At 36.7% G+C, this 24,794-nt stretch overlaps 1 long non-coding RNA gene across 5 annotated transcripts in view; it reads left to right on the forward strand.

Annotated features, from left to right (window-relative positions):
* LOC103463118 (uncharacterized) overlaps nt 1–24,794 on the forward strand; it is a 170,862-nt gene that overhangs the window by 52,601 nt on the left and 93,467 nt on the right. For 4 of the 5 annotated variants that reach the window (XR_533466.1, XR_533462.2, XR_533464.2 and 1 more), the window contains exon 3: nt 11,131–11,246. This is a non-coding gene — a long non-coding RNA (uncharacterized LOC103463118). Of the gene's footprint in view, nt 1–11,130; nt 11,253–24,794 lie in introns of all 5 variants that reach the window. The other variant, XR_533465.2, reaches the window with a different exon arrangement.

Raw genomic sequence — 24,794 nt, forward strand, 5'->3', positions numbered from 1 at the left:
AAAAGTGCAAGTTGCCATTGATTTGTCCTCGTTATGGGTTTTAAAACGGGCCATCAATAACCTCAAAGCTTGTCCTTGATCAAAGTTATGATGTTTATAATTTCTGCCAACCATCAGGTCGGTTCATGGAATGCCTCCTAAAATTGGTAGAAACGTTTGTTTCTTGTGTAGAGAGACGAAGAAGAAAACGAAATGAGTTGAGCCGAAGGGTCTGATGGACAACTTACCAAACGGCCTTCAAATATTTAATGAAAATCACTCAAAATCCATTCTTCATCCGTTCAGTTGAATATATCTCTTTTTTACCTTCTAAATCCTAACATGACATTTGTACTTAATAACTAATTGGCTAAACCAAATTTAACAACGATATGAACTGTACATTAAGTTAATAACTACTCATTTTGATTAATTGGTGTAAAAAATGTAGCCTTTACTAGTCAGAATAAACATTTGGTGAATAATATTTAATCTGATTTGTATTTTCATGCAGTTGTTTGGAAATCCATGCATCTACACGCTTGCAGGTTGGTTGCTTCTAGCACAAGTCGTGTTTTTGCAGATCAGGCAACTGAGCAAACCCTGATGATTAATGGCCTGTCAGCCCCAGGACCAAACCCCTCCTAACGGGACAACAACAAACCCTGCTGAAGCTGCCAGCCTAAATATGAAAACGCTTTAGCAGAGCACCATATAAATGTGAATTATTACACCCAGCGTCTGATTGAAGAGACTTGAAAGTTAATAGCTTAATGACCCAGTAAAGACAGCAAGGTGTCGGAAACCTTTGGGTCTGTACTGACATAAAGGCATCATCACCTAACATCAACAGTATGAACCTTTTGTGCCACCAAATTTAAAGGTTGTTTGGTGATGATGGAGGACATTAACGGTGTAAAGTTGTTTGAATAGAACATTTACTCAACAAGGCAATTCAAAGTGGTTTACATGATTAAAACATAACAGAATAAAGGAACTGAAGACATTACATCACAGCAGCAAAAGAAAGAGACGCAATAAGTTACAATCCAGACTAAAACTGATGATGTTTTACTTATTATTAATTAGAGATGGGCATTAATTATGACCAATGGTAACAGGCTAACAACCAGGGGGGTTTGAGTGGCACGTATGCAGACTGATTGACAGCGCTAACACCCTCTTCCTGACTATTGTCCTAATAATAATAACTACAGATCACATGACTCTATGTGAACAGAAAGAATAATATATCAATTAGCCTATTCCAATATTGATCATCAAATATCCATTTTCTGAACCTTGACTGATGATTCACTAGAAATTTGTTGCTTTTGTAAAAACTCATCTGCCAATTTTATAATTATTATAATTATTCCTGTATAATTTAGAAAACTTGGGATGAGCAGTTGGCAGATTTGGGTAGTAACTAGTTACATTTACCTGAGTAACCTTTTTGAAAAAAAAAAAAAAAAGACTTTTAGGATCATTTTTACTGTGCTGTACCTTTTACTTTTATTTCTTCTCTTGAGTAAAATTTCTGGATTTTCTACCAACTGAATGAAAAACAAACATGTTTTAACCAAAGATTCACCAGAAACAGAGACACAGACCTGCAGTTTCTATTAAAGTTTAATCAGTTTTTTCTCTTTATATTTTGGTCCATCTGATATAATTTTTAAATATTAAATGATTTTTAATTTGATCAGTTATGCAGTACTTGAGAAGACTTTTTACCAAATACCTTTTACTTTTACTTAATTAAAAGTAGCACTAAAAAATATTTTTCCTTAATCAATCAAATTTTATTTGTATAGCACATTTCAGCAGCAAGGCATTTCAAAGTGCTTTACATAATTAAAATAAAAACAGGAATAAACGGTGAGAAAGAGAAAAAGATTAAAACAAAAACAAAAAAGATAAAAACATTAAAACCTCAGAGTTTTAGTTAGAACGCCATTGTGTACTCTGCTCAGATTTCGCTGTATAGGATGAGAAAAACTGCATATTTATTTGGTTAAATCGGTGCTAATTAAATTTAGAAAGCCCTAAGTATCTTTAATTTCAGGTGAAGCTGCTGACATTTGAGGTCCAGGTGCTGCAGAGAGGAAGGGAACGAGGCGACTCGTCTTCCTCCAACATGCCTGCAAACCGATCAATTACCTTCTGCTTTCTCCGTTTCTTATCAGCCTTTCACAAATCAGTCTTTGATATGCAGCCTTCAGTCTGTCTGATTGTCTGTTTGTCTTTTGAAGTAACCACTACAGTTCAAGTTAATCCCGTAACTTTGATCTTTGAGGATGTGAGTGAGCAGAAACGTCAACCGTGCTGCTGCTACAGCATATTAAAGGGTTATTATTGCTTTTTTTTTTTTTTTGTCAAGCAAGTTGATTCAGAACCTGGGATTTTGCAAAGCGGTTACACAATAAGTGAAGCTGAATGAGTGCAGGCTGGCTTTGTGCCAGTGGAGCTGGCAGAAGCATTGCAGCCACAGGGCAGAATTACCGCCATCCGACAGTGTCGGTTTCCAGCCCCACTCGCTGCCCTGAGGGCGGAGCCACTGTGCAGCAGGTGTGTTTAAACCAGACATGATTAGCCGCACTTTGCATTCAGCTGTCAGGTGTATGTTTCAAACTTTTGCCCCATCACCAAATTGAAAATTAACCCATTTCTTCTGCTGAACTGGAGCAAAAATAAACAAGAACCTGACCTCAGCTGGAGCAGCCCGCATGTTTTCATCTGAGCTGTGGGTCCAACATGCAGCAGCTGCAATTACTTTTGTTGATTTAAAAAATACGTGACAAATAACACAAATTAGAATTTGGACATAACCATAAAAGAAAACCGCTGACTTGTTTTTTTTGTCTTGTTTGCCAAACGCAATGTTGAATAAAATTCAATGTTTTTTATAAACTGGATGCAAAAGTTAAAGTTTATGATGGATTTTCTCTAATTCACACAAAATGTTGTGGCTAATATATATGTACTTTACCTACATATATAAGTAGCTGAGGAGTGTGTGTTTTATTATTAAAAACAAGACCTATTAATTTCTCTTTATGGATTATTAATGTCTTGAGTTTGGTTTGTATTTTTGTTTTTACCAACATGAACTTGATTGTTTTTGGTCTGATTTTTAAAAACTTAAAATATTTTTTGGGATTTTCTCAAATTCAGACATGAAAAATGTTGCGTACGCTAATGTATAAATATCTACAGGTTATAGAAGCATTGTTCAGGATCGTCATTGTTTCTTAAGACCCAGGCTTGTTAATTTGTCTTTCTTCATCATTAGTGTTTTCAGTTGGTATTTTTGCTTTTAACAACATAAAATGTATTGTTTTTAGGCTTGATTTTTAAAAACTGAGAGCTCAGGTTAGATTTTTAATGATTTTTCTCCAATTCACACAACACGAAAATGTTCCAATGTCATGTAGGCTAAAATATACAAACACTTTTACCTACATTTTCTATAAGTAGTGTCGAACGGTTTTTTTCTTACCTGCCAAGGCCTATTAATTGCTCTTCATTGTTGATTATTGCCTTGTGTTGGTACTTTGCCAACATAAATTGTTTTTTTAACAGCACTCTTAGAAGTGTAGATTTACATAAGTTGGAAAATCCTTCGGAGAAAGCAAAAAAAAAAAGTAAGAGGTTAAAACAATTTAGATTTTAATTAAAGAAATTAGTTCAGACGTTGAAGAACCATCGGTTAAGGTCTGCCATTAGCAGGAAATTGATTCTTTGCCTTAAAATCAAACTCTTTAACCTCAACCAAAACGTTCAGATGTTCACATGGACATCTAAAAGCAGCCAAAGCTCTTAAATAAAACGGACAGCTATTTTTTTGGCAATAAGTTCATATTTCTTAATGGCTGGAATATGAGTCGTTTCAATAACCTCACAAAGTGTCATTCTAAAGGGTTTTAATGTTTTTATCTATTTTATTTTTTAAATCTCTTGATTTCTTTTTATTTCTTTTCTACGTTTTAATGATGTAAAGCCCCCCGGAAAATGTCCCAGTTAAATGATGTTTAACTAAAGTCCTACGGGGTTTAGAGTCCCAGTTGACGGCTTTCAACTAAAAACCTAGAGGTTGGAGTCCTTGTCAAACAGTGTTTTTGACTAAAGTCCCAGAGGGTTAGAGTCCCAGTTAAACTACGCTTAACTGAATTCCTAAAGGGGTGCGGGTTTTAATGTTTTTATCTTTTTAAAATTTTTTTTAATTCTCTTTCTCACTGTTTATTCAATGTCACATGCTGTTTTTATTTTAATTGTGTAAAGCACTTTGAAATGCCTTGCTGCTGAAATGTGCTATACAAATAAAATTTGATTGATTGATTCAACTGGCACTACCCTGTTGCCTAGCAACCCCATCCAAGCCCAACCAGTCTCCTAGCAACCCCAGTGGAGCTCCAGCTGGTCTCCTAGCAACCCCGGTGGAGCTCCAGCTGGTCTAAACGCTGTATTCACTGTACAAAGACTGCTGAGAAAAACAAGTGTTTTGTTGTTGACTTGCCATACCGTTGTCTTATTTTCAGTAAATATAATTTTCCTTTCTGCACCAAAAAGCTGCAGCTAAGGCAGGACGATATGGCTGTAAAACGTTTCATGAAATAAGTGCTTTTCTTTCTTTCTTTTTTCTCTAAATAATCTTTCTGCTGTCAGAACTTGTCATCATCACTCGGGTTCCTCCAGCTTTGTTCGTTTCAGGCATGTTCACTACAGACCACCTTCAGTCAGACTCTGAGTGCTTCACAACGTTTCTTATTCGCTCATTCGTCTTTGGGGTTCGGTGTCTTGCCTGAGGACAAGACGGTGTGTTTGACAGGCGTCAAACCAGCATTTACCATGCGAGGACATTAATCTCAGCTAAAACTGTGCTTTTGAGACGCATAACACCATAAATGCTGTAACTGTATTTTCTGTGTAATCATAAATGTCAGTTAGGTTGATAAAAACCATCCAGTAATTTTCCTGCAATCAAGTTTATTTGTTTAGCACATTTCAGCAACAAGGCAGTTCAAAGTGCTGAACATCATAAAACCATCCTCCATGACCAAACAAGTTGACCATGTTTTGTGCTACCTGTTACAAACCTTAAAGCTCAACGATAAGTCAAAACTTTCAAATTTAAAACGTCTCCATAATCCAGCAGTGGTAAGAAGGTTGCTGATCCCAATTTCTAGCTTTGAGAGAGAAATCCATTACGATAATAAAACCCAGTTTTCATTTCCAGCGTTTGTGACAAATTTTGTGCTTTTTAAAGGACCTAAAATAAAATCAAGATATTTGTAATTACTGACAAACTCAATTTGAGCAGTGGCTAGGAAAAAAACCATTGCTTTCATTTTATCCACATTCAAAACCAGCTTCACAGTATGTAAACAAGTCTGAGCTACATTAAAACCATGTAAAAGTGAAGAACAACAGTAGTAGATTACCAAGTCATCTGCACAGAAATGAAAAAAGCATTTGACAAATTATCACAATTCATTTATTGGAATAGAGAATAAAAGGACCAAGAACGGGGCCCTGTGGTACACCTTTTATAAATATGTTAGTTTCTCTCCTGTGAACAAAGTTATTTTGCTAAGAAAGCTTTGAAGAAAACAATGATTACTCATCACTTTAAGTATTAATAACTGTTCAGACATGGTAGAATATTGTAATTTTTCCCCCTTGGATGATGGAATATTTGAAACTTTGAATGTGAAAACTGCCTCAGTTTGATTATACTGATAGTTTGTTGACATGTTTGGTCTGTCTTAGTTTCTTTTTAACATTTTGGTCTAGCGTTTCTGGTGTAAGATTTCAGATTCATCCTCGTTTCTCCGTTTCCCTCGGATGTGAAACACCACGGTTGCTAAACATGAGGAATCGCTGTAAACTCAGCAATTTTCTTTATACCAATTTGAATTATAGTCTGGGATTTGTTTGGATGATTGAACTACTTTTTTCCTAAAGAAACTTGAGTGTATTTATTGTAAGCTGGAGTTATAAACTGAATTGCTAAAAATGTCAAACATTTATTTACCTAGCCTTAAACTTCTCCTTTTAGTAGAAGTCTGTAGAGTCGAATTAAAAGTATTATTTTTGCTTGATTGTGTTTTGGTTTTTAATACGGAAAAATATAGAAAAGTCTCCCTCAATGAAAAGCCTCCATCCTTCATATTGATGTTGTGGTTATGAGCCTGACTGATTTTTGATAGATGGTGTGGCTGATTAAAATATTTTAACACAGCTTAACCAAGGTACGCCGTGTCTCTCAGCACATGCAGACACCGTCGGCGGCTGGTCGTAACTTGTTGGACCAAAACTCAGTCACTAATCCAGTTTACACTGAATTTTATTACTCCACTGTTCTGACAGCTGTTGCACATAAACAGTCTTTTCATTCAGGTTTGATTTGCTATAAAACTAAATTCACCATGAATGTCATGTTATAAACTTTGATATTAAGACGGTTAAGTTACAAAAGACAAAGAAGGCGGATAATGACAGGGTGAACAAAGCCACTATGACCAAATTGACACGTTCGTGGGTCTTTCCCTCTCTGACATGACGACTCGATTTATCTCAAGCCAACTTTTGTCCGCCTAACGTGCCAAACAGTAAATCAAAGCTTGTCAGACAGAGGAGACATACACATGTTCACCGGATAAGATAAATGGATTTTCTGGCTCTGGGCCTATTCTGCATGAACTCTCTCTTTTTATCTCTCTCATTTCGTCGGTCTTACAAGGTGTGCGTGTGATTGAAAGGTCATCCTATCGCACCTGTGGACCGCCTTCAGCGTACAATGCAACATTTGCAAACCTGTGTTGGGTGGTGGCCACCTCGGGCTGAGGGAGATTCCTTTGTGTGGGTGGAGTGTGTGCGTGTCTGGTTTTCATGTCTTTTCTAGGAACATGGCAAGCATCCTTTACCATGTTAGCTACAGATTGATTTATGTTTTATATGAAAGGCAAAGAATTTCCAGCTCATTTTCTGCAGTGAAGAAATTAAATCGACAAAAGTGTTCCAGGCAATTAAGAAGGAGCATCATGAAAGTTCACCTCAGGCTAGTGAATCTGGATGCTAGTTTGTACACCTAACACTGCAGCAAATCTGCTACAACATTGGCAACAATATCAAGATCCTGCTCATCAAAGTTCAGACTTCATATAGGTTCTTAAGCAATGTGTGGATAAACTCAGATCATCTAATCTGTCCAATCATCTGGTAGATTATTGGGCAACCAGCCAATCATCTGGATTGGGTTGTGCCATGTGGCCCAGGAACTTACTTTCTAAGTACAGTGTTTAGTTGACCACCAATATTTGTTGTTTTATGGACCACAACTACCAGCGAAGAGCTGAAATCAATGAGCCTCCATCTCAAAAAGTCTTATAACAACTTATTTTGATAGTTCAAACAACAAATGTACCTTAATATTCATTGATATTTACAGTGGAAACCATCTTGACGCAACTGCAGATACCAACATCTACAGTTTTCCTCATCTTTGTTATCTCAGCCAATCAGCACCAACTAAAGCAAATGGTGTTCCTGGATTGGCTACTTTGCAAACGCCAGCCAGCAGCATTGCCTTGATATAGCTTCACAGCTGCATTTATTTGGATTATTTTAGATATGTGCTATTAAACAAATCAGCAAATCAGATCATTTTTTATCAATCAATCAAAATTTATTTGTATAGCACATTTGAGCAGCAAGGCATTTCAAGGTGCTTTACATAACCAAAGAAAAAATAAAAACGGCATGTGACATTGAATAAACGGTAAGAGAGAGATATTTTGAAAAAACAGAGATTAAAAAAGATCAAAACATACTTTTGTTACGGAATTTAAGCGCCTGTCGTCGCCGGACTCCGCTGTCCGTTTAACACGGGTATTATCCAGGTATTATCCAGGCCCAGTCGCATGACAGGACAAGGTCTCCACATGTCACGCGAATTTTTACGATAGAACTTCACCGTCCTACACGGATTTTTGTGCACTACTTTTACCTGTTAGTCTAGAATTTACAGGGTTTTTCTGTGCGCCCAGTGACCCTCAGTCACTTTTACATCATTAGGAAGAGGAATAAAAAAGAAATGAATAGATAGATAAAAAGTAAAGATAAAAACATTGAAGACATCAAAACCAGCACTCTACTCCTAATTTAGCCATACGCAACTCTAAACAGGTGGGTTTTAAGTTGAGATTTAAAGGCAACCAGTGTTTCAGCTGTTTTACAGTTTTCTGGAAGTTTGTTCCAAATGTGTGGTGCGTAGAAACTTTGGAGTTATGTTCTACAAAAAATCTGTGAATATCCAGTCTAATCTCAAAGAAACAGCAGGGAACCCCATGGAGCTCACATATCGCTGAAATGATGGGGGTCAGTGCATTTATTTCAAATTGTGCAACCAGTATGGGTCCCAAATTTCAGCCAGAATGAACCTGCTTAAGATTATATTGGCATTTACTACAGGGCCGTGATGGGGCCTAAAGACGGTCACACATGGGGCCCATTTTGACCCATGTCTTTATTAATTTTTAAATATTTTCCTGTTTACAGTAAATGAATATCATGACGACACATTTTTCTCTGTACACGCCACACATAACTGTAGATTCTTGTCTCCAAATATTCTCATGGAGTTAAAGTGGGGATAAAAATGTCAAATCTCACAGACGGTGGATAAATTACCATACAAAACATTTTCCTTGAAAGTTGCTTGGCATGCTGAAAAACCCTCAGTGTTTCGAATCAAATTGCAGATGTAGCCTGAAAGGAAACGGGGAATAAATGTTCATCTCTGCCTGCCGTCGCCTCAGGAGGATCTCGCCGTCCTTTGATTCCCGGGTGAGACAGTTACATTTCAACGCAGCAGCTAAAATTGCAGCGGTTGACTAAATATCAATGTGCGGCACCAACATTAAAGAGTGAGACATAATTGAAGAACATATCTACAGGACATCCCAGAATAAGGTGGGGCGGTGGTTGTCATGGTGATCGGTTGGGGGTTTCTTTCGGTTCCGTTGGTTCTCTTCATGATTCACTCTGGGGAAGCTTTCAGTCCGACACTTTAACACATGCTCTATGTACTGTAAGGATTTAGCACAAGATTTAACCTCCTTTCTTTCATTTTTGTGTTTTTTTTTTTTTTTTTGCTAAACCAAACGGCTGCAACATCAAGACGAGCAAAACAAACCAAAAACCTTCAGGGTTGGTCAAAATGTCCAAAGCTGCAAATGTTTTACGCCGTTTTCACACCTGATAGTTTTTTGGATTCTGTTCAATTCGGGACCAAAATGCAACATTTGTTACATTTTCAGCTGCTGTGTTTCTCTTTCACAATCAAACTCTTTGAAAAACCTGTTCCTCTCCTCACCTGTAGGGGCGCTGCAACAAGAAACACAGAAGGAAACAACATGAAGAAACAACTATCTGCGTTTCCATTGACTGTATAATCGCACAAATGGAAATTATGCTAATAAATTAGCAATTTCGGAAAAACTCATGTTTTTCATTAAAGATTTTGCATGTTTGCATGTATTTTGTAAAACTGATATTGGAACACTTTTTTTTTTGTCACATGATCAACAACCGGATGTTGCTACTGTCAGAAATGACGAAGAGGATGATCTGTTCTTTAATGACTTCGTATCACATGAACAAACTTACTCATGTGTGATTTTAATAGTTTTTTTTAATCTAATGGAAACACTGGTATTGCAAAATTGTGTTTTTTGACATTAGCAAACTATTGACAGTTTTGTGCACCTTTCTAAGGAAAATGCATCCACTGAGCATAAATGGAGAAGGGTCAGATTTTAGAGGTTGTTGGATTCATGGGTTTGTTCTGGTTTTATTTACCCAGAATGCCCTGCTCTGTGTTCCTCTTCCTGATTTTGGAGCGGTTTTCGGTCCGTTTGCCATTTTCATATGCGTTCAAACTGCACTTCGGTTCACTTTAACCACTTCAGGAGGACCAGAGTTTGCTTTTCCGTTCGAATCAGAAATCCTGTTATTGTCATTGTGGACAGAACAAAGTTTAAAAAATAGCAACTCTCAAAGTCAAATAATTGAATAAAAGTAACAATAATCTGTAGGCGTATTTTATCATATTAAAATGGATTTAAAACTCAGATTGAATGTAATTTTTTTTCCTGAAAGTTTCATAGTTCATTGCGCGGTGACGGACATTTCTAATAAAAAATAAACCCACATGGATGTGCATGAGAATTTAAACCTCAGGCATTTTAGATATAGGTTTGAGTTGATGATGCCTCTCCAAATCAGACAAAAACAATTATTTCTTTTTTTCCCTCGTGGAGTAAAAAAGTGAAACTCCAGCTAACGGGTGCAGTGAAAGCAGTTCTGATTGTGTGTTTGCTCGGGAGTTGATGAAGCCCGCCGTTAATAACGGGTTCATGCGTTCACAATCACTGATGACAGCAATCAATTAATGTGTCCACACTTCACCTGAGAATGCTTAATGCTAGGCTAGCAGCTGGAAGTGGATCAGCTGTAATCAATGAGACGGTCAGACGGAGCAGCGGGAAGGGAAACGAGCAGGGCTGAGGACGAGCTTCTGCTTCTGATGCGCCCAAACGCACAAATTCATGTTTCTGTCAAAAAAATATTAACAAAAAGTAAAAATAGTTTGGAGAAATGCGTCTTTGTAATATTGTTCCCACTATATGACAAAGTATTAGGAGCGTACTAAGAGAAAAAATAAAGTAATATTACAAAGATAAAGTCAATATGATATAAGAATGTCAAATTTTGAGAATAAAATCAAAGTATTACAAGAATAGTCATGAATGTTGGATATTATTTTGACTTTTTTCTTGCAATTTTATGACTTTTCTTGCAATATTAGGACTTTTAATCTCAATGTTTCATAAACTTMATTTTTTCCCCATTCGCCCTCAGTATGACACACATTTTTTAACACGCCAACATCACAGATGAAGAAACGATGTTACAAAAGCTTAAAGTGTTATTTTTTACTCCCAATTCAACCAGGATGAAATGAAAGTTAAATTTCTAGAGATTTCTGCAACGCGGCATCAGGTTGTAGATTAGATTGAACMACCAGCAGCTGCTTGTGTTTATCCAAAATATGTAAAGACAAATTTTTCTGCTCCTTTGCAACAGACGCATCCACAGATCCTGGAAACGAGCCGTCCAACAACCAGTTGCTGGTGAGACAACAGGAGGCCCCCAGCCGTGACCAACACATGGTGCGCCAACACACACGCCAGGACCCATCTGTGAGTGTGTGTGTCATAAATTAATAAACATATCTGACAAGTGCATTGCAGGCACCCGAGGGCATTATCATGTTTGCAAACAACTCCCCACTTTCACCCCTAACGTGCACACACACACACACACACACACACACACACACACACACACACACTCCCAGAGGAGCAGCGATTGTTAAATGATTCAATTAGCTGCATGGCGTGCTGAGAGCTGGAGGCAAGATGGAGTGATAATTGATAAACATGTTTAATCCTGAGAGAGAGATAGAGAGGAGGGGTGGAAAGATAAAACCAGATAAAACACACTCAGCCGCAGCCGCGTTCACACACACACACACACACTCACACACACTTTTTTACAGTCCGACGGCTCATTAAGTTTTTACTTTGTTCATCAGCGACTCGTTTCTTTATCCAAACCTTTTCAACGTAAAGTAAAAAAACATCTTTAAAATAAATTATAAGCTGAGTAAAGACAGAAAAGTTAAAAAAATAGTTGATTAAAGAAGAGAAGCAGTTTGGTTTACTAGGACTGAGGATCAGGGCCAAAGAATTAAATAAAATTATGAGAATAAAGGGCAACGGTTCATGTGAAGAGGTTTGCATAAAAATGACGCCGTCGGGAACATGAGGGCGTCTGCATGAAGGGTTATTCAGTAAATAAAGAGACTTTTAATGCAAAGTTCAATTAAAGCTTGAATTACTAATCCATTTAAAGTGTCATTATTCACCAAATAATGCAAAGTTGACACTTTTTATGGACTTTTGATGCAATTTTTAGTGCCTTCGCCTTTTGCAATAAATCAATAAGTTGCATCAGAAATTGGAACAAACTCAATAATTACCATTTGCATAATTTATTGATTTTTTCTTTTCTATCAAACCGTTTGGTTGTCGTGGTCTCAACAAGGATAATTATGTTTACAGACTTCATGATTAATTTTATTAGCTTTTAGGCCTTTTGGATTTTTAAATGTCTCCCAGTTCCAGAGTTAAATTTCCATTAGAATCTAAAGTTTATTAATATTTGAGAAGATTCTTTAATTATTCTATCATTACCACTAAATTACTTGAAAATGCTCTCAAAATAAAAAAATATTGTTGTTTATCGGAATAACTGCTGGAAGAATTTATCATCCAGCAACATTTATTTTGAAAGGTCTGAGTGCAACTTTGCATTATTTGGTGAATAATGAACTTTTAGTGCAACGTTGCATTAAAAGTTGCATTATTTACGGGGTGACGGCAGTCATCAACATTCATGAAGTCATATRAGTCATATGCTCACCCCTGCAAATAAAGTTACCAAGTCGTCATAAAATAACAGCAAAGTCATAAATTCACAAGAGATTATAAATGTATAATAGCAAATGTTTGTGACTTTAACGAATGAGATTTTTTTYATTCCATCGTCTCTCATTAATTTATGTCTACAAAGATGAATCGAGCAGATTCAATTAGAAAAGTAATTATGTTTTAATTGATTGAGGTGTTTTTTTTAAGTGTCCCRCTGTAGGAAATAACCTTTAAAACTCATTCAGGAGTATATATATWTTTTTTATTTGGGTGGTGTTCATGTTCCTGCATGTTTCTCACCTGCAGCAGCATCTTCTTTTTTAATCACTTCTACCTTTAAAATAAAAACAAAACCATCAGTTTGTATTCACAATTTCAGAAATAWCCAGTAGCTCATGATGTTCCTCCAAAACATTTTCTGTTTTTATGTTACAGAATCAACAAGCTTGATTGCTGCAGTAATGCGAAAACAAATTAGTTTTTTGTAATTTCCAATACTTTCAACCTCAATCTTGTCTCTTTGTTGACGCTTGTTTGTTTTTGTCCATGTTTGCATCGAGGCCGTCATTCAGCGAAGTGGATTCTCCACAGAGTTTAAACAGCTGCTCTGTGTGTGTTTGGCTGTGCCGACATCTGCCTAAGCCTGTGTTTGTGTCTGCTCTCCTGTGTGTGTGTGTGTGTGTGTGTGTGTGTGTGTGTGTGTGTGTGTGTGTGTGTGTGTGTGTGTGTGTGTGAGTAAACTGGGGAATTCACTATGTCCTTTTGTGTCAATGGGAAATATTGACTTTACTGTCCAGACAGACATTTTCCTGAGAAATAACATAAATGTTCCCAGTGTCTTTATAATTAAACATTTAACAACTTAATATTTTCAAAGCTAATTAAGTTCATGCTGATTTTTGTTACTCGATCACAAATTAACTTGGCATCAAAGCAGAAGAAGTTAGAGTCACTTAAACTCAATATTCTTGACTATTTTTGCAGATAATTTGCAGTAAATTTATAATTATTCATTATTGGCGTTAAAACATCTGTTCTTTGTTGAAATGATGCTTTGATGACATGATACTGAAGCACATTCATCCATTTATCCGTCTCTTTGGAGTCAAAAGGGCCGCATAAGAAGACGCACCCACCGGCCACTTTTTTAGGTACACCTGACTAGTACGGGGTTGGACCCCCTTCTGCCTTCAGAACCGCCTTAATCCTGTGTGGCATAGATTCTGGAGACATTCCTCAGAGAGTCTGGTCCACATTGGACCTGATGGCATCACACAGTTGCTGCAGATTTGTCGGCTGCACATCCAGGATGCTAACAGCCCGCTCCACCATGTCCCAAAGGTTCTGTACTGGACTGAGATCTGGTGGTTGTGGAGGCCATTCGAGCTCATTGTCGTGTTCAGGAAACCAGTCTGAAGCAGTTTTTCAGTTTTCTGGAAGTTTGTTCCAGATTGTGGTGCGCAGCAGCTAAATGCTAGCCAGCTAAGTGGCACTCATTTGGATTTAAATGTCTTTGTTGACCTTTTCTGATTTGCTGAATCATCCTGGATGCAGCGATGAGTYACTGAATCTCTGAATGTTTGAACTTTCAAACCTGTGACGTAATTGGCTGTCTTTAAAAAAAAAAAAAAAACCAAGAGTGATATTGTTGATTAAAGCCCGAACCTCAGCCTGCAGCCGCCGCAGCCTGAAGAGACGCCGCTGCTCACACTCCTCCAGATTAGCTTCTTCTGGGTTATTTCTGTGCAACTGTGTGTCAGAGAATGTGTCCTGCTGGGCTGCAGAATTAAAGGAGAGCCTTTGAAACGGACACACACACACACACACACACACACACACACACACACACACACACACACACACACACTCCTGTTGCACCCTTTTATTTGTCATAACCATCTGCCTGCTCTACAGGGAGAGAGAGGATTAGAGAAACTACACCCTGACTTCAGAACATTCACTGTTATCCTCCTGCTTCAGTTTTTCTTTTTAAAACTGACTTCATGCTTAGGAAGGAAGATTTAAAATTTGATTTTATATAGATATAAAATGATCTGTATTTTAATATTCTTGTTTTTATTTTTAGGAGAAACTAAGTTTTGAATACAGATTTGAAATCTTAAATGACTGATTTGTATTAGTTAATATCTTAACACAAGTTTTCTAAATCTATGATGGAGTATTATAGCCATACTAATAAAAACTAAAAAAACTAAAATAATTTTACGGTACGCTAGCTGGAGATAGGCACCAGCAACCCTCCCGACCCCACTGAGGGACAAGGGTGTAAGAAAATGGATGGATGGATGGATGGATTTTATTCTCATAACACATTTTGTTCTAATATTAAAAAACATTAGAACAAAATACTTTGTAATATTATAAATGACTCATAAATGACTATCAGCATAAAATCATTTGTAAAAATGATTTTATTATTCTCATCAGAAATAACTTTATAGTGAGAATTCTCAATAAACTCGTACAAGAAAAAAGACGAAATATTACATCACTAAAGTCATAATATTAGGGGAATAAAGTTATAATATAATGTAAAGTTGTATGAGAATACAGGCAAAATAATACAAAAATAAAGTCGTAATATTATAACTTTATTCTTGTAGTACTACAACTTTATAGTCATAATACTATGACTTTATTCTTGTACTATTATAACTTTTTCTTGTAATATAACTTTATTCTTGTATTATTTTAACTTTATTCTCTTGCAAGTTTATTCTTGTAATTTAAAAAAAATTATTTTTCATTAACTCTTCTTTTAAACTGCCAACTACAATTTCCCCAATAGTGGGCGGGGCTCCCAACTAAGCCCCGCCCACTTTTGGATAAATTGTACAGAATTAGCACTTGGCGTTTCCTCTGATTGGCTGAATTATGAATATAATCTTATGTAGCTATTTACTATCTGTGACTGACATGATTTTTATTATTCACTTGTGATTTTAATTTCAATTATTTAGAAATTGTGTTTTTTCAACATCAGCAAAATATAGACAAAGATTTGCTCACATTGGTAATAGAGACGCTGCTAATGGCTCATCAGACTCACAGCTTCCCGTTAAAAATGGAGTTGAAGTGTAAAATGAAGATCAGGGAGAAGAAAACAAAACATGGAGAAAGGAAGCAAAAGCAAAGGAGATGACATGCAGGCTCTGCTGTATGAAAATAAAAAAACTGACCGTATTCAGACTCAACCCCCCTCTGTATCTCATAATTGTAGCGTCTCCAAACAACCAAAACAAACCAAACCAGGTCTAATGTATCTCACTGCCGCAATTGCCCGGCGGGAGCCAAATAGCGGCTTCCAGAGTGAGATGTTTTTCTTTTTTTAAAAGCGGCTCTGATAAATATATCCCTCTGCATGACAGATAGCAGACTGGGGCACTCCCCTTCTACCGTTTTTCTTCTCGTGTTCACACCGCCCTTCCATATGTTCATTTCTAAAGTAGAGAGAGAGAGACGGAGCGCGCTCTGAATACCAAAACATGCTTTGCACACAACAAATCACAATATGTCATGTGTGAATGTTGAAGTTTCAGTGTAGCTGGATGAACAGGTTAGCATTAAGAAACTAAATTTACTGTAGGAAGTAAAACTTAATATATATATATATATTTTTGCTTTATGTGTATAATTGTATGAAAACTAATGTGACTGATATTAGGTGTGCTAACGTTCCACCAAAACGTATATAACAAGACTAAAGTATTAAAATAGGATAAATAATCCTTTATTTCACTCATGCGTTGTAGAAAAATCTATTTTAGCCTAATGTTTAAACTGATTGAGTAGCAAATCGTTGATATATACCCCTTAAACTTTTTGATTTATGTGTAATTTTCTTTATACTTCACGGTGGTATAGACGAGATGGACAGTGATGTCACACACACACGATCCCGCCCCCGTCCCTGCTGCAGGCTGAAAAGCTGCTTGCTAACAATGACTAGCATTGGTTTTAGCTGCAAAGTTGTCAACATGATGCGCTAAATCTTAAATATACGCCTGATATATAAAAGAAAAAGGGATGCAGTGCTTTGCTACTAATTGTCAGCACTTTTACAACCAGATAATGAGGTCAGGAAAAAGTTAATTTAAGAAAAGTAGCAAAGGAGAGGGAAGTAGCTCAGGTATGCTAGCTTGACTTTGATAATCCTACCATGTAGATGTGCTGTGGAATTCTGTGTTTCGGTTCAGTTAAAAATTAAAAAAACATTTGATCCACAGATCAATCATCAGGTGTTTAAATTAGCTAATCAACAACGGCTGTGTTAGCTTAGCTAATAGCAGCGGTAGCTAATCCACCAGAGCGATCACTTATTAATAATCACAAAATAAACACCAAGCCTAAAAACATAAAACTGTAACGGACTGTTCTTTGTGTTTGAGTGTTTTTTTTGGTGTTGGATTATGATACATTAGTGGTGTTGTTGTCAGTTGCTATGGCAACGAGTGAGTGTAATGTAGCCATCGCAGAGCGAGAAACGATGTGGTTTTGAGTTGCTTTTCGACGGTTTTTCTTTATTTTTCCCTTTGTTGCGGCACATTGTGAACGGTGACCTGCAGCGTGTCTGTTCTGCTTTGTGCTGGTTTTTCACATTCAATTCCAATGAAATATATTTATGTCTGTGGCTGTAATAAGGAAAAGTTCAAGAGGTATGGATAGTTTTTCAAGCCACAGCATTAACAAATACAATAAAAAACACTAATATTTTGATAAATAGTTGTATCCGTTTCTGAGTGTCGGTCATTTGTGCAGGTAAATTTTCACAGACTGTTGATAAAGTCACCCAATGACACTTTCTGCTGTAATAACAGACGTGTTTGTGTCTGGATTTTTGTTTGTAAAGGCAGGTTGCATGTCATGGGAAGGGATTATCGGTACTTTAAAAAGGGTTCAATGCTAATGTCAGGCGAGTTCTGCATTAAACCGATGACAGCTCTGCCTGCTGCACGCAGACGCCAACAGATCAGTGTTTTAATGCCTCTCAAATGTTATTAACGACATGCAGAAGCTTATTAACGGGTTAAAGGATGTTAAACAGTCTCACAAACATAAAAAAATCCAGCCCATGTTGAACTAGCTAATCTAATTAACGACATGAAACGGAAATCCCTGACATATTCATGTCCTAGAAATAAATTTAGCTGCCTATCATCCAGCCTTCACACTAACACATTTTGCTGATGTTTTGCAGAACGTCGCACAAATGTGAGGGTGAGACAYATTTATTTTAAATTGTTTTATTCAGAATAATTTCACTAAACATACATTTCTTAAAACAAAGGCAGGTGAAACTTRGCAAAACAAAATACAAAAAAATCACATTTCAGCATTGATTTTGGTTTATTAAAGGGGCAGGATACTGTAAAATCAACATTTGTCGTCATGTTATAATGTTATTCCCTCATCAAAAACAAACCTGGAGCGTTGCTTTGATTCTTTCATGCATGATTGAGAAATCCTTTAGTCTCCATGGCAACCATTCAGCTGTGCAAAATGGCTGGGTGGACCTAGCTCCGCCTTCGAGGCGCAGCTCCTCCTCAGAGCTGCAGTTTCTACGTTTCTGTGATTTCCCTGCGGCTCCCTCACTCAGCTCCTTCAGACTAGCCAGCAGCAATTAGCAAACACCTGGTGGAGCTCATTGTAGGAGCTGCTGCTCAGTGAAACTCTGGTAAAAACGTGTTAAAGGGTTAATAGAGGAGCCATGTTGGGATGACTTCCTGAAGGCGGAGCTTCGGAAACAGCAGGAGTTTTTAAAGAGACAGAGGCCCAATTCCAAGGCATTAAATTACAAAGTCAAATTTATTTAAAATCATATTTCTATCAATCAAAGTGTATTTGTATAGCACATTTCAGCAGCAAGGCGCTTTACACAATGAAAACACAGAATTATATATAAAAAACACAAACACCGTACAGTCGATGATTGAAAATATATTTGATATAAACGGCATTTTTCTAACTGAAGGTGACATAATTACTTCATTGAGCGAGAAAATGGCAAATACATAATCTTACCTGCTCAACAATTTCAACAATGTGGAAACGTCCAAATGCTGCCATTTGTATTCCATTATCAAAGATGCTTTGCGTTAGTTTTGTGTAATAGTGACTTTCTCTTAACACAACTTCATTTTTTTTAAAATTACAACTTTATTCATGTAATTTTTAAGAGTTTTCTTGGGGTGGCTCTCATCCTCTGTAGTTACAGTTTTTTGCTGCTATTCTTTTCCTGTTGGTGTTTTTGCTGTGATCAGTCGAGCTTCTTGAGGGCGACTATCTGAGAAGTTACAACAAAATCCAGCAGAAAAATGATTAAAAAAAAGAAGATTTCCGTTGCAGGATTTTAGAAAAATGTGCAGTAAAGCGTTGGTCCCTGCAGCCCTGCCTACCTGACCAGGTGAGTGAGTGAGTGAGTGCGCCGCCACGCCTTGGATCAACCTAATGCCTCTCGCTCTCCAAACTGTTTCCCTGCTGCAAGAGCCGACCTGCCCCCCGAACGTTGTTTTTCTCAACATGAGCGGCTTCAGTGCGTGTGTGTCTGTGAGAACGCAGCGCGGCGCAGGGCGTAGCAGCGGCTAGTTTACTCACAGAGCAAACAAATCTCCAGAGTGTTTTCTTAACCCAGTAGTCACAGCTGACACCGTGTCAACAAACGGAGGGGGGAGGGGGAGGCGCATCTTCTCTCTCTTTTATCCGTTCATGTATTCTCCGCCTCATTATCTTTGTCTTTCAGTGAGAGCTTTGATTTTCGTCCGCCTTTTGTCTGGGTTTAAATCTCCCAGTTCCTACCTCGGCCGTGTTTTCTCTGTGTTTATTCCCGCTGCGGTCCTCCCTTTTCTTTCTTCCATTCAGGAGTCGAGAGAAAGCGGCGACCGCAGAAAGTCGTGTAAAGCTCGGCTCTGTCACTTCCTTCGGATGCGAGTGTTTGCCGATCCCCGCTGCCAATTTGTTTCTGATCCTGTTTGTGTGTTTGTTTGAGCCCAGCCAGGTGTGCTGGAAATGATCCAGGGGAGAGATTAAAACATCAAATCCGGTTTCCTATGATACATTATTGATATTACAATGATATTTCCTTTGATGGTTTTTCCCACTTGAACTGAAGTTTTAGTTTGCATAATCATCAAGGTGCTTCGAGTTTCTTGGCCCTCGGGGTCTTAAAAACCTTTGAAAGCCATTTTACGTCATTCAATGATTCAAAGAAGAATATCTCTGACAAATCAGCTATTTTGGTCTAAAACTTTCAGTCTGGAAAGACGATAAGAACATTTCACTTTCTCTGCTGCTCTGCAACTCAGGATGGTAACTTTCAGTGACTGGACTTTTGCAAAATGTTTCCAGTTTATAGAAATTATTCTTTTAGTAGCTGGATGTCGTATTGTTTTAGGCGGACCAGAATTCACACCTCCCCAAACAAAAATGTTTATTATCTTATTTAAAAGAGGTGTTGAGTCATTTATCAGGCATCTTTTAATGCGTTTAATATTGTTAAAAAGGCCTGAGAGGTTAAATGAAAAAATCTGCAAAATGTGACCATCTTTGTGTAAAATTAATCAACTATCAGAATAATAAATTGTTACAATGATTTTTAGTAGCAGCCCTATGAATATTACCCCAAACCATTGACATCTTGCAACACCTGTTATGGTTAGAAGTTATATTTAGTTTTTTTAAAACTCATAAAAAGGTCTTTCTTGTAGCCTTAAAAAATGAGTTTGGGAGCTCAGGTCTTAAAGAAACCTGGAAATCAGTAATGACCAGCAAAACCACTGCAAAACAACATTTTAAAAGTATTTTAGTTTATTTTCTAGTGCAAATATCTTAGATATGAAATAAGGCAAAACTGACTTACAAGAAACTTTTCAGCAAGAAATGGTTACCGTATTTTCCGCACTATAAGGCACCTAAAAACCTTCAATTTCCTCAAAAGTCGACAGTGCGCCTTATAAATGGACCAATATTGAGCCACAACAGGTCCAGCAACTACGGTAAGCAGCCGCCGACTTCATTTTCCCCCGTAGAAGAAGAAGCGCGCTGTGCATGCTGGGATAGTTGTCAGAACGCTGGTTTGTTAATAAAGTTTGGGGAGGTGAGAGACAGACAGCGGCTGCAGCGTGTCGGTTGGTCTTTGTTACCCAGAAAGCAGTTGGGCACAATATCACAACACCGTGAGTGAAACTGCAACTGGGGCAGACGACTATATAAAGTACTGGGGACCACTTCTTTATAAATGTAGATGTGTAATAATAGAGCACGGAACAAATCGACAACCCAAACTGAAGTGTCTGTTCTATGCGCTTTATATATGAAATTTAAAAAAAAAAAAAAAAAGCCATTCATTGAAGATGCGCCTTATAGTGTGGAAAATACGGTAATTTTAAGTTCATAATTCCTTAATATTGAGGAAAAAATTTAAATAATCTGCCAGTGGAACAAGCATTTTCCTAAAATATTAAGGAATCGTTGACTTAAACGAGCTCTTATGTCTTGCAAAACGTTATTTGTAAGTCAGTTTTGTCGTATTTGAAGAGTAATAAAATGTTTCCATTAGAAACTAAGCAAAAGTTCTTGGTAAGATTTAGCAGTTTTACAGTGTAGGAACTTGTACCAGATCCAAACTTTGATTGATGGCTTTATTTTACCTGTTGCCTCTTTTCTCCCTTAAAATGCCGCCAATAAAGATTAATCTGGAGGATAAAATGTAGTTTTTGTTCACAGAAAATGTGCCGCTACTTGTAGATGGTTGAGTTTTCCCAACACCACAAGCAGTTTTTATTTTAAGAGGTCAGAAAGTGTCACTCATCTTCACTTTCCTTTAAGTGAAGGTTTAAGCTCAAACAGCCGAGCAGAAATCCTCCTGCCCCAACAAAGTGGTTGTTTCCTCATTACCCTTCCCTCTCCTAATGCTGCAGAAACCCTAAATAGTGGCATGTTAAAACCTTTGCTCAGGTTCTGAATCACAGCTACACACACGCTTACACACACAGGCTGTGGTGTTTTGACTGGTATGTCAGAGTTAAGAGATCAGCGCAGACCACCCCAGGAGGCAGGAAGAGAAGGAAAACTATTTCAAATATGTCGATTAAAGCTCAACTTTCTGTTGCATGCAGTGCTGAAAGATTTTTTTATGCACAAAATGTTTTACTTTGGATGTTGTAAGACAAATGCTTTGGAGAAGATACAATAAAAGATGGAATATATTCAACAAGTCAAGGTCTTCCTCAGTGACGAAACGTTTTCTTTTTGAAGGTTTTAAAGTGTTGGTTGCTGATGGGTAGGAAGGGGGTTTGAGAGCCACTGAAGAGCAGCAATGAAAGGGAAAACATTCCTTGACCTGCTGACCCTGCAGCAACAATATAAAATCCAATATTCAGTTTTTAGGCATTGTTCCCGTTCAGGCTGGAAGCCTCAGCTGTGAGATGCAGCCGCTGCATTTCACATTCAGTCAGTTCACTGCAAAAACACCCAGCAGCTSTGGTCTAGTTTCYAGTGCAAATGTCTYGGTACACTTGGAAAAAATACTATTTAACTTGGATTTGGGGATTTTGCAGTGTATATTTAATTATTATTTTCTTTACACTGCAAAAACACAAAATTGTTCRAAGTAAATTTGTCTAGTTTTCAGTGCAAATATCTCAGAACACCYGAAATAAAACAAAACTAACTCACAGGTAACTTTTAAACARSATATAGGAGGTTATTTTAGTCAACAATTTATTAATACAGATAAAAAAACAACTTCTGGTTTCACTGGYAGATTATGAAACTTACAACACGGGAAGATTTGTTTCCCAKGTGAAAAACAAATCTACCAGTAGCAAACTATTGCAAATAGAAATGGAGACAAATTTACTTGGTACAACTTTGTGTTTTTGCAGTGTATACAAATATACACTSCAAAAACAGAAAATCCTAACGAGTATTTTTGAYTTGGTTTCCAGTGCAAACATSTCAGTGYACTGGAAATAAAACTAATTATAAAGTAACTTTTCAGAAACATACAGAAAGTTATTTTTAGTCAATAATAACTAAATATTATTTTATTTATAAAATTAGAAAAATGTCTTGTAAGTGGAATAATTTGCCACTGGAAYTTTTTCATCAATATTAAGCAATTCTATGCTGAAATAAACTCATATATTTTTCTAAAAAGTTACTTTTTAGTTAGTTTTGACTTATTCCAGGTGAACTAAACTCTTTAACCAAAAATACTTATTTTTGTGTTTTTGCAGTGAAATCTTTAAAGTGACTGATTTTAAAGCCGATCAACAGTTTAATTTATGATTGTATTTAGTTATGTGACGTTTCGGCCTGAGAAGCTGTTTTGTCTGAAACGCCGTCGCTGTGGATGGAAATGCCTTCTGGGAATCTTTTCCTCCAACCACTTCTATCACTCAGCCAGACAATACAAGCCAACAATGACTTGAAAAGGACGGATTTACACAAAGCAAGAGGACGTGGACAGGAGTTCATATGTGGGCTGAGCTTCACGACGTTTCCTCCATGTTTATGTTGGTATCAGACTGAAAGTCGATGCCAACATAACTATATTTTAAAATATTAAATTGGTTGCCATATGTAAATATTTTGGAGAACTCATAACTCTGTATGTTGGTAGTGTTTAAAGTGGAAAACGGATCCTTGAGGTTACTTCACAGTAAAACTGTCAGTGTTGAATTAACACCCAAAAGTGTCAATATGTGTCCAAGTCAGCTGGTGTTAAATTCAACAATACAGAGTCGCATTAATATTTACAACGGTGTTGGTGTTAAAATACATTAAAAGTAACACCAGTGTAGTGTTGATCACAAAAAAGTAAATAATTGACCCACAAGGTGCCAATATCAATCAAATCCAGTGGAAAATATTCAAGACAATACACAGAAATGGAAAGTTTAACTTTTCTTAAACCCATTTCAGTTTTATAGACCAATGTTAATTTAACAAAACAATGGGTGTCAATCTTTTAACACTTTCAAAAGTGTTACTTTAACACCAGCCGACTTGGACACATATAGACACTTTTGGGTGTTAATTCAACACTGGCATTTTTACAGTGTTACTGAATTTTTCATGTTTATAATTTTTTAAAATATTTTATTGGATGTTTACTTTAGCTCGCTGCAAAGCCTTGTTCTCCTTTCTAGCATTTGTATTTTATGATGTACTATAATGTCACTTAATCCTAACAAAGGCTGAAAAGGAAGAATCTATTATTGTCTAAAACACAATTACAAACCTGCCTTTTATCACCTGAAGAACATTTATAGGATTAAAGTCCCTAAAACGTTTAGAGAAACTCGTACATTCATCACCACACATCTAAAGTCCTTCCACAGAATACACTTTAAAATATCTGTTAGTTTATAAATCCCTTGGCACCACAGTACATTAAAGACCTTCCAGACCTCTCAGGTGTTCTGGTTCTGGTTCTGCTCTGCGTCCAGAACCAGAACCAAGCATGGAGGAGCAGCATTCMGTTTTTATGCTCCGAAAATCTGGAACAAACTTCCAGAAAACCGCAAAACGGCCGAAACACTGAGTCATTTTAAATTGAGAGTTAAAATCATAAATTCCTTTTTTCAACTATTCATAACTTTTTTTGTTTGCTACTGCAATGTTTGTTTCTCACTTGTTTGTTTTATATTATTTAGTTTTAAAATTACAAACAAATCAAAATAATTTCTCTGCAGAATTTCGACCAGACAGTAAATCCAGTGGACTTACTATCCTAATATCACATAAAACATTAACACATTACTAAATAAATCCGTTAGTTTCATATGTTAGTTTGACCCTCAGCTTTAAAATCAAACATAAATTGTTTTACTGCAAATACAAAAGTGTTTCTGGTTGAGATTCTAGTGCAAATATCTTGGTGACAAAACTGAAAAGTAGCTTTTCAGCAAGATATAGGGGATTGTTTTAAGTATARTGTTTATTATCGCTGAATATTGTATATTATTTCATTTATAACAAGACATTTTTCAAGAGATAATAAGGAATTATTGACTAAAAACAAGCTCCTCCATTTTTCTGAAAAGTAATTATTGACTTTAAAAGCAAATATTTTACAAAAAGTTATTTGTTAGTTAGTTTTGTCTCATTTCTGGAGTAAATAAGACATTTGAGCTAAAAAACGCAATCAAGAATACTTAACAGGAGTTTGGGTTTTTGCAGTGTATGTTTCAATATTATTTTCCCTTACACTGCAAAAACACAAAACTGTTC

This window comes from Poecilia reticulata, linkage group LG4 (assembly GCF_000633615.1).
Source record: "Poecilia reticulata strain Guanapo linkage group LG4, Guppy_female_1.0+MT, whole genome shotgun sequence".
Lineage (NCBI taxonomy): Eukaryota > Metazoa > Chordata > Actinopteri > Cyprinodontiformes > Poeciliidae > Poecilia > Poecilia reticulata.